Here is a 10,132-nt window from a genome sequence, read left to right as displayed (position 1 = left end):
TTTATGAAAAGTATGTGACTATGTTGTCAAGAATCATTCATGGTGATAATTTTTACCATAAACATTGCTTTCTCCAGCCCCCTTTGAGATAGTCTCTCTTTATAGTGAGGCCTGCCAGGGAACTTCAGATTTGCCTGCCTCATCCTCCTCTGTAGTGGGATTGCAGGCAAGCACCTTCACATCTAGCAGTTTATGTTTCTAAATTTAAAAAATGATAATCCAAAATAAATGGATTCAAATCAGTGGCAAACATAAGAATATATATTTAGCCTGGCAGTGGTGGTGCACGTGTTTAATCCCAGCACTCAGGAGGCAGTGCCAGGCAGATCTTTCTGAGTGTAAGTTCGAGGCCAGCCTAATCTACAGAGCGAGATCCAGAACAGGCACCAAAACTACACAGAGAAACCTTGTCTCGAAAAAACAAAACAAAACAACAACAAAAAACAAAAAACCAAAAACCATATTTAACGTTAACTAAAAAGATAATTTCTTCAGATTCCCAAGAGAAATTGGGATTCTCCGTGATCTCCATACAGAACTGGATTGCCATTTTGACATCTATCTCCTAACTTAAACTTTTAAGTTTTTTAGAATTCTGGAGTTTTGGCTACATTTTCATAATTCTCACTATTATAAAATTACTTTTCTTTTTCAGACAACTTCTATTTATTCGAGAATAGCTGAAAACATCTTCATATCCTGCAATAGTAATATGCTTTATAGTTTAATGGTCTTAATTTTTGGTTGTAATTTTTAATAATTTGCAAAGATAAGTCCTTAAAAGGTTACATTTGTTACTGGCTCTTTCCATAAAATACAATGGTAATTTCCAAATGAAGAGTTGTAATGGGAGGAGAGATGAAAAAAAATGAGTAGATATTTTTAAAGAATCTTAAAACCTGACATTACAACAATGTCATTTATTATCATTTATCCCAGAATAGCTTACATTCTTTTTTCACCCTCTTGCTTAGTTTTCATATTTTTAATAAATAACTGTTTATAGTGGGAAGATGGGGTATACACATATACACACATATATGTACACATTTGTGTAAGTTCTAAGTAACGAAAAAGCACATTGCTACTTGTGATTGTTACATTTTGAGTACTATATGATTAAGGCTTATCCACGATGTTATAAAACAGAAAATGACTTGTTAGCCAGTCTTCATTATTTAGTGGCAAGTGTCATAGCCATTAACAACAACAACAACAAAAACTGTTAAGTAAAAAGGTCACTCGGGTACCATCAAGACCCATGGCTTTAACATGGTTCAGCTGTTGTATACATCAAAATTAGCCTCTATCCACGTGGGATTGAGCAGGCGGTTACTTCTCTCAGTTGACAGCCTACTGGAAGACGACTCTGCAGGACCTGGGCTTTTATCTTCTAGTCTGGTAAACCTGGGACATATCCTGTGCTGGCAGAGGCCTGAGCTGATGACCTTGTGTGCTGAAAGCTTGTCCACTCTCAGCAACCTTTGCAACGTTTACCAGGGCAGCTCGGGTGAAAAGCCATAGGGGTCAGCCCTAGCAAGTGAACACTTCTGCTCCTCCTCGAGCCTCGGCCTGGGTACACCGCCTCGGCCGACTCTCGGAACCAATTAGTCCGCCTAACTGACCCTGAGGCTGTCCTCGGCAGGCTAGCCCGGGCCGCTCTCCCCGAGTACACTGAAGCACAGGGGCTGGATGAAAGGAGCACGGCCTAAAAGCACCAAGCCTCTCCCAGCCCTGTCTCAAGATGGCGACAGCGCCTGGCTGGCTTCCACTGAGCCCAAGGCCATCTCGCCTTCCCACCGGTCCCCGCGCCGCTAGCGAAGTCGAACTAGAGGAGGGCCTGGCGGAGCGGCGGGCGGGGCGGGGCAGAGCCTTGTCGTCCTCCCACGCACGCGCGACCTCGCCTCGCATCCCGCCTCTCTTCTCCGAGCCCTCGCCCTGCAGGGCGGCGCGCGCTGCCTGTCGGGATACTCGGCCCGCCCACCCAGTCCTCCCGTCCTGCGCTGCGTTCGCGAGACCCGTGTTTCTCCCAAGATGGTGGCGCTCCTCTGTGGGTGACTATAGGAGACGACAGGGCCTTTCGTCTTCGCCCGCACCTCGCTGCCCCCTCCTGCGCTCGCTCGCGCACCCGGCCACGCAGCCGTCCACCGCCTCCTCACGCCTCTCCTCTGTCTACCTGTCGCGGACGGTGGCGCCTCCTTCTGCTTCTCCTCGGAGTTGCTCGCCTCCCTCGCACCCCACTGTGGACAGACCGCGGCAGCAGCCGATCAGCGCGCCGACTCCAGCGTTGCCCGGGCGCCTGGCCTCCCGGCCTCCGTTTCCTGACGAGGAGCGTGGGTCCCGCATGAGCTCCGGCGGTGGCGCCAGCGAAAGGAAACGAGGCGGTGGCGGGCGGCGGCGGCAGACGAGGGCAACTAGGACCAGTGAGGCGGCCGCAGCCCAGGCGCGGGGGCGAGGACAGGTCAGTGCTGCTGCGGCCGCGGCCTGCCCGGCGCGCTCCCTCTGGTCTGTACCGCCGGCCCTCTCGTCCCCTCTGGACCGCTCAGGCAGGGTAGGCGCCCGGGCCCTCACCCGCCTCTGTGAGCGAGTGCTTGGGGCGCGTGGTCTGGAGGGGCCGGTGCCAGGAGTAGGCCCTGGTGGCTGCGGCTGCTGCAGCCTTAACTGTCAGTGCTGGCTGAGCGCTGGAGGGAGGGTTTTGTCGCCCGCGGGTACCCGTGTGGGCCCGGGGTGGGGCGGACGTGCAGGGCATCGAAATTGGGGCCTCATCGAAGCAGGGATCGGAGAGCCTGCTGTGGCTTCAGGCTGCGAAGGGCAGGCCTTTTCCTCCAAAGGGGCGCTCTGGGTGGGAAGACATATTTAGACGTGTGCTTAGTGGGTTGGGGTATTGGGGGTGGATTGGAAAGGAAAGACGGATGAAGCCGCACATCAAGCCCAAGGATTGCGCTCTCCGTTTCTCCGTGTGCTGCTTCTGATAGAATTCAGTAGTTGAACGTGAGTTACTGGATTCCTCAGAAACTGCTGTGTTAAATTTAAATGCAAACCTGTAAGCAGTTGGCCTCCTCCTCCTCCTCCTCCTCTCCCCTCCCCCTTTTCAGTTGAGAAAATGAAAAGGACGTTTTCCCCCATCTTGATGCGGAGGCTTTTTGTTGGAAGAATCACAATTGAACGTACTAAATGGTTTAGCCCTAAAAATAGAAAATAAAATTTTAATAAGACTTTTCAGACTTAGAATCCTCGAAAGACAATTTTATGTCATTTTTTAAAAATGACTTATGAGTATGCTAAAATAGAACAGTACAAAATCTCTTTGGGATTGTATCAAGTAGCTAGTGTGCTGTTGCAAATGTAAACTAAATAGTATATTGAATGTATGATCCACGATTATCTTCAATCGTGAAGGACTATGGGTATAACCTATGATTTGGGGAGAAGTAGCAGATTATGTCAGAATGTTTTGGAGAGGAAAATGCGCTTGAAATAAAGATGACCTAAAGTTTAAGAAATACAGCTGTTAAAAAGCTACATACCAAAGTCATGTCGCTACTCAGTAAATCTTGTTGAATTAATGGGAAAAGGGACATGAGAAGTGTTTTTCTCACAGCTCAGATTAGTGACTACTCTTAAGATAGCTTTGGCAGTTCAGGTAAATTTAGAATTTAGTAGAGGTTAAAAAAATTTTTTTGTCTTGGTATGTATGATAGAAATTTCTTTGGTATTAGAGTCTCCATTTAAAGCTAATCTGCTTACTGCATTTTTAAGGAAATGACTACCACATCTATTTTGCTGATAAGCCTTAAGGATGACTGTAAGTCCTTAAATACTTAACATTACAAAAAAGCCCATGCATCAAAATCTGTAACAAAAATGAGAGCTTCAACAAATAATTTGCAATCTGTATTTTTTTTAAATATGAGATACCCTACGTAATAAAAAGAGATGACTTGTAGCTTTGTTTTCAAAATCAGAATGTAAGCTATGAAAGATGTGTCAATATTTAACTTGCATTGGTGTGTAGAGTAGTATACACATACTCCTTTGGACATTGCCCCCATATCTGAGGAGTTTAACTTTATGGGGTTAGAATATCTTTACAAGCAGATTTTGCAGGTGGCTTTTGTTTTTATCCCTGAAATCTACTCCCCCAGCACCTTTTATTTTATTTTATTTTTTGAGAAAGGATCTTATGGTGTAACTCTGGATGACCTGGAACTCTCCTCCTGGCTCTGACTCGAGGGTGCTGGGATTAAAAGGTGTAGGCCAGCAGGACTGGCTACTGTCCTGTTTTATGTCTTTAAATGTAATTTTTACCACAGTCTAAAATTTATCCCACTTGATTAGTCCTTTTAACAGCATTCATTGGGTATCTGTAATGCTTCTGACATGTAACGTTAAAGTCAATTGTATTTTTTTATACATTTATGCCAATCTCTGTCTTCTGTCAAATAATTGCTGTAATAATGTTTCTCTCAATTTTGTGAACATTTGTCCTCTAAATTAACCATAGCTATTTTTTTTCTGCTCAAGAGCTTAAAATGATTATTGCAGATGTCTTTAAAAAGAAAACTTAAATGACTATTGGTATATTCCTGTCATTTATTCTATTTAGGTTTATATTTGTTATTAATGATAACATTACTGTTAAATTGTTCTATATATTAAGTGCATATGTAGTTATTAAAATATCAGTTTTCTGATTTTTAAAAATGGAGATGAGTTTTCAGAAGTGGTCTTTTAAGTACTTTCAAGTACAGAAAGCATATGACAGAGGGCCATGTAAAAATAGTCTTTAAAACGTCTTTGATAATTCTCTTCATAAGGGTTTAGGATAATAGAATTTTGGATGTTTTTGACAGTTTTTTTCCTCACTGATAAATATAAAGACAATGTTAAGCCAGGCATGGTGCCTTATATCTGTAAACTCAACGATTGAGAGACTGAGGCAGGATTGTGGCAAGGTCGAAGCTAGCCTAGGATAAGAGGTGAGAGCATGTCTCAAAAAAAGTTAATGGTAGAGATGTGATAAAATGTGTAGTGGAAATAGCTTTGTGTTTTTTTTTTTTTTCCTTCCTTTATTTTTTTGGCATGGGGTAGGGGTGGGGTGGGGTGGGGTGGTGGTTGTGGTGGTTTTCAGACAGGGTTTCTCTGTATATCCCTGGCTGTCCTGGAACTAGCTCTGTTGACCAGCCTAGCCTTGAACTTACAGAGATCTCCTTGCCTCTGCCTCTGGGATAAAGCCGTGTGCCAGCACCATGCAGCCTGGAAATAGCTTTGTAATTAGAGCTTGATTTCATTTTTGCTGAGCCATGGTTTTATTTATAAACAGGATGGTGAAGGTATCTCAGATGTGAGGATTAAAGACTGTACAGTGTGCCTTTCAGTTTTACCTTAGAAGACATCATACTCAGTTTTTCTGAATTATCTTGTATATAGTGGTCTGTAGCCCATTATTTATTCTATTACTTGTTTTCTTTTTCATTGTGAGTTCAGTCTTTAAGTGCAAGGATTTCTATTGTTTAATCAGAGAGTATCTTTCCAGATGCCTTAAGCCTATTCAGCCTGCTATATTATCAAACACTGGGTAGTTTACATAAAGAAAAAGACACCCCTACCCTCTACCCCTACACACACACCTTAAATAGAAATGTATCTCATAGTTAGGGATACTGAGAAGTCCTAAGATCAAAGCTAATTTCATTGAAAACGAGTAGTTTTAGGAGGATTTGTTTAGCTGGACTAGGGATTGAACCTAGGTCCTCTCACATGCCAGTCCCTGTCCTTTTTGTGCTTTTTGACACAGGCCTCATTAGGTTGGCCAGGCTGCCTTAGACTCACTAGCCCAGGCAGACCTTGAGCTGTGAGTCCACCTGTCTCATCTTCCATAGTAGCTAGATTACAGGCCTGTACCATCATGTTTGGGTTGAAATGTGTCCCTGTGTTTCTGTCTGCCTCTCTCATTTTTTTCTTTGAGATTTTATTTTATGAGAGTTTTGCCTGCATGCATGACTGCACCACATGTGTGCAGAGCCTGTGGAGGCCAGAGGAAGGTGTTTGGTCTGCTATGACTAGGATTACAGATAGTTGTTAGTTGCTGTGAAGGTTCTGGGAATTGAACCTAGATTCTCTATGCCTTTCCAGTCTTAAGTCAGTTCTGTAGATGAGACATCCCTTAGACCTTAGCTGCAATTAAGACTTACTGTTGGTACCTTTTTTGGGGAGTTGGCTGGAGATACAATCCGAGCACATGTGTTCATTCATGTCTTGGTTCCAGCCTATCATTCAATATCTGATTTATAGTATGCATACATGTGTGGTATGTGTAAAATAAAATAGATTTACTCTGGTACTTGGCTTGTTAGTACTAGTTTTGGGAGAGTGATTATCATTCTAATTTCTGATAATGGAGTCATAGCTGTTATAAACCAGAATAGTCCTCTGCCTGAGATCAGCTACTGCATTTTTTTTTTTTAACACAAGGAAATTAAAGAGTTAAGGTTTAATATGGTTTTCTTAAATCACCTAGGGCCAGAATCAGTCTGGAGTCTCTGGCTCCCAGATCAGGATTCTACATATATTGGCAGGTGTTCTGGTCTATCTGTTCAGAAGAATAGTTACATGTACTTTGTAATTGCCCACCCACTTTTATGGAGGTATGTATTTTCCATACTATTAATAAAAGGTAACCTTTAGAAGATGCCACAGACAGAGCTTTTATTCTTTCTAATAAAAGATGTGAAATAAGATTGTATTAAATAGAAATACTGTTATTTTTCTCATAATTTCTTTTTCCAAACCTGAGGTATTTGAAATACTTGAAGGTGCTTTATTCCTTCTTAACAAAATGACTTATTGATAAATATACATCAAATTTCTTCTCATGTTTTCATTTAATTACAAAATACTAGCTTTAGTTCCTTGAGTTCAATTGTCTAGAACAAGTAAACTAACTGGATAGTAATTTGGAAAGATAATTAGTATTAGGACTATCTACAAATGAAATAGTGGGGTTTTTTTTAACACTGCTTTTTGATAGAGGTTCAAGTATATGTTATGCATCTCTAGTATCTCTAGGTCTTACTTCCCCGAATCCACACAAGAAATAATAAATGCTTCAGAGTTTCAGTGGTTCAGGAAACAAAAACCTGGGACTATTGAAATAAAGGAAAGAATTCACTTTTTTTGCGGCCAGAAGGTCTTGCTCCCCCTACTTCTGTTTTTTTTTTTTTTTTTTTTTTTTTTTTTTTGAGCCAGAATGAACTAAAAATGAACAGGCCATTTATTTATCTTTCTAAGACACGATAATCTCACACATGAAAGCGTTACTGCTTTCTAGTTTCAGAGGATTATGTTGCTCATATACAATACTTCTTGAAAGTTGATTGATACTGTATAAAGTAATTTGCCCAGGAAATTTGTAGTAGAAAGAGTGATAGAACGTGACTTTCTGTTAACTGTTTTCTGTTAATATGCTATATGCTAAGCCTTTTAAAGAAATATTATCTGGGGACATTTTTATTTTTGTTTATTTTGAGACAAAAGTTATGCAGTCTAGGTTGGCATAGAACTGACTGGTAGCACAACATTGAACTCCTGATCTCCCTACCTCTTTCCAGTGCAAGGATTGCAGGTCTGTGCTTCCTTAACCAGCTACATTTACAATATGTGGATTTATTTCAGATATGATAACTACATTTAACATGAACAATAACTCTTAATTGTTAGTGTTATGTTATTTAGTTGTAATACTGAATCCTTGTAATTTGCTCTACTTGACCTGTTTTATCAATTAAGTGATTGGCGAGTGAATCAGTTTTATGAACAAGTTTTATGAGTTAGTTATAGTAACATACTACATAGGCTTATTCTTGAAGGTCACTTGTGGTAAATATGAGTAGGAGCTTTCATTAAGAAATTGTACCTGATTTGTGAAAGAGAATCCTATGTAAGTCTTACTGAATCTGGCATCTTTATTTGAAGTAAGTAAAAGCCCAGAAGTAGTGTATAGATCTTGTACATTTGTTACATAAACAGGATAAAATCTTCCTTACACATCTGTTGTCCGTGCTGTGTAGAATCTGATGCTGTTACTTTTTGCATCTCAGTGCGTTTCAGAAGTTGGTCTTCTGTACCTGTCAGCATCATTTGAGCAGTGTGGTACATATCTCAATAAATTGATAGAAGTCAGACATTCAAAAAAGAAATACTTTGAATTTGGTTTTACTTTGCTGAGGATGGAGTGCTGGGCCTTGCTGCTACATGCCAGGCAGGATATCTACCAGTGGGCTACATCCCCATGTTGAAAACAATAATTTAACTTCTTTGTATTATGGAGCCTTGTAGATCTTTTCTAATTGGTGATGTTTTGTGTGGGGTGGTGGTAGTAGCAGTAGAAGTTGTTTGAAAAAGAGTCAAGCTACATAGCCCAGGCTAGACTGTACCTGACAGTGTAGCTCATGCTACCCTTGAATTCTTGGTCGTATGCCTATGCCTTCCAAGTGCTGGGATACTTTCTTGTTGACTTTGTATGTTTTTTAAGACAGTGTCTTATATAGCCCAGGCTAACCTCAAACTCTATAGTTGAAGATGACCTGAGCTACTTATCCTGACTTCACTGCTCCAGTGCCGGGTCTATGGCTGTGAACCACTGTTTCTTACTTATGCCTGGTGCATACATGTGCAATTAAAAATGTTCTTTTGGGCATTTAAAGCTAGCAGTTTTACACACAAAACTATTCATGGCCTGAATGAAGTTGCTCTCAGTGTTGTACTTCTATGGATGGTCTTTCCATGTAATAACTTCTGCCTTGTATAAAAGAGATGGCTTGTCCACTTCAGACTTCTAATGGACTTTCTCTCAAATGTAAGAAAGTAGTCTTAGAATTGCCTTTGTGGAATGAAACGTGGCCGTAATTTTAGTTTTATAGTCTGTGATGTAAAATAAATTTAGATGCTTCTACTTAAATATAGAAGATATGGACAATGTAGAGGATACATAACGAGCCACATATTCAGTATGAACAAACTTTACATTTTGTTATTTCCTTGTACTCTGTTGTGCATTCCAAAACTCATTCTTTATTTTTTTTAGTTGATACCTTTAGTAACACTGTAAGAATTCCTTCTCATTATAGTTTCAACACTTCACCTAGTATTGGATGTGAAACATAATGCTGTTCTTTTTTGGAAGGCAAAAGAAGAAATGCATAGTTGTGCTTTGTATATAAAGCCAGTGTGTCATAAAGGGAAGTAGGTTCTAGCTTACTAGTATTTTTTTCCTTAAAATTTCTACTTATTGTGTCCCTCAGTGTGGATATGTACCACATTTGCTGATCATACAACATGCCCCAAATGGGGATATTTAATATTTGTCTTTGTTAAATATTTTTGTTTTTATTTGGGACTTTAAAATAATGCTTTTTGAGTACCTGTGTATTATGTGTACTAGTTGATAGATCTTATTTCAGATAAAGACTAGTTAGATAATATTTTTCTTTCCTCGCTTTTGAAGTGAGCTGACAGTGTATCCTGTGTTGTTGTTGTAAAATACACTAGGAAAATCCAAATCCCAAGTTTCTAATAAATGAAATTTTTCCACTTGTAAATGCTGCTCCATTCTCATTCTCTCTGTTGCTGTTTCTCACTGATTCTGTAACGTATAGGTTTTTAGATGGGAGATAGGAATAGGAAATTAAAGTTTGGGAACTTAAAAGAGGAATATACTTTATTCCATAGATTGGACTATATAATTTTGAAATAAGAACCCATAAGCATAGTAGAACTGAGCTAGTTTTAGTCTTTTGTACACATAAAACTTGGTATCTGTTCTTTAGATCGTGTATAATTACTGTCTGGTACATTATGTTTCGTGTTACTTTAAAAATGAGACTTTTTTGGTCTGATTTAACTGTGTATGGATCATCTGCCTACCCCATTCTGAAAATTTATCTTACTCCATTTTTTGAGCTAAATGAAACATAAGGAAGAAGTGAACTTAAAAACAGGTATATTTTTGCGGTGCAATATGTACATAACTTTACCAATTGAAATTAAATGTCTACTCCTGTATTGAAGAGTCTGTGAGAACAGTAAATGTTTTCTCGTGTACACATTTTGCATTCTCCATCCTTTTTCTTCT

The 10,132-nt window shown here is 40.1% G+C and overlaps 1 protein-coding gene across 4 annotated transcripts in view; it reads left to right on the top strand.

Moving 5' to 3' along the window:
* The first annotated feature begins 2,349 nt into the window (after nt 1-2,349).
* Nucleotides 2,350-10,132, top strand: part of Ube3a (ubiquitin protein ligase E3A) — a 93,208-nt gene continuing 85,425 nt past the window's right edge. For 2 of the 4 annotated variants that reach the window (XM_052712404.1, XM_052712407.1), the window contains exon 1: nt 2,350-2,461. The gene's annotated coding sequence lies outside the window, so the exon portion shown is untranslated. Of the gene's footprint in view, nt 2,462-2,484; nt 2,992-10,132 lie in introns of those variants that run through there. The other 2 variants (XM_052712406.1, XM_052712405.1) reach the window with 2 other exon arrangements.

This window comes from Peromyscus californicus, unplaced genomic scaffold, assembly GCF_007827085.1.
Source record: "Peromyscus californicus insignis strain IS unplaced genomic scaffold, ASM782708v3 Scaffold_4__1_contigs__length_199733344, whole genome shotgun sequence".
In the NCBI taxonomy this organism is placed as follows: Eukaryota; Metazoa; Chordata; class Mammalia; order Rodentia; family Cricetidae; genus Peromyscus; species Peromyscus californicus.
Note: the sequence above shows the minus strand (reverse complement) of the source record. Positions and strands in the feature narration are given on the sequence as shown.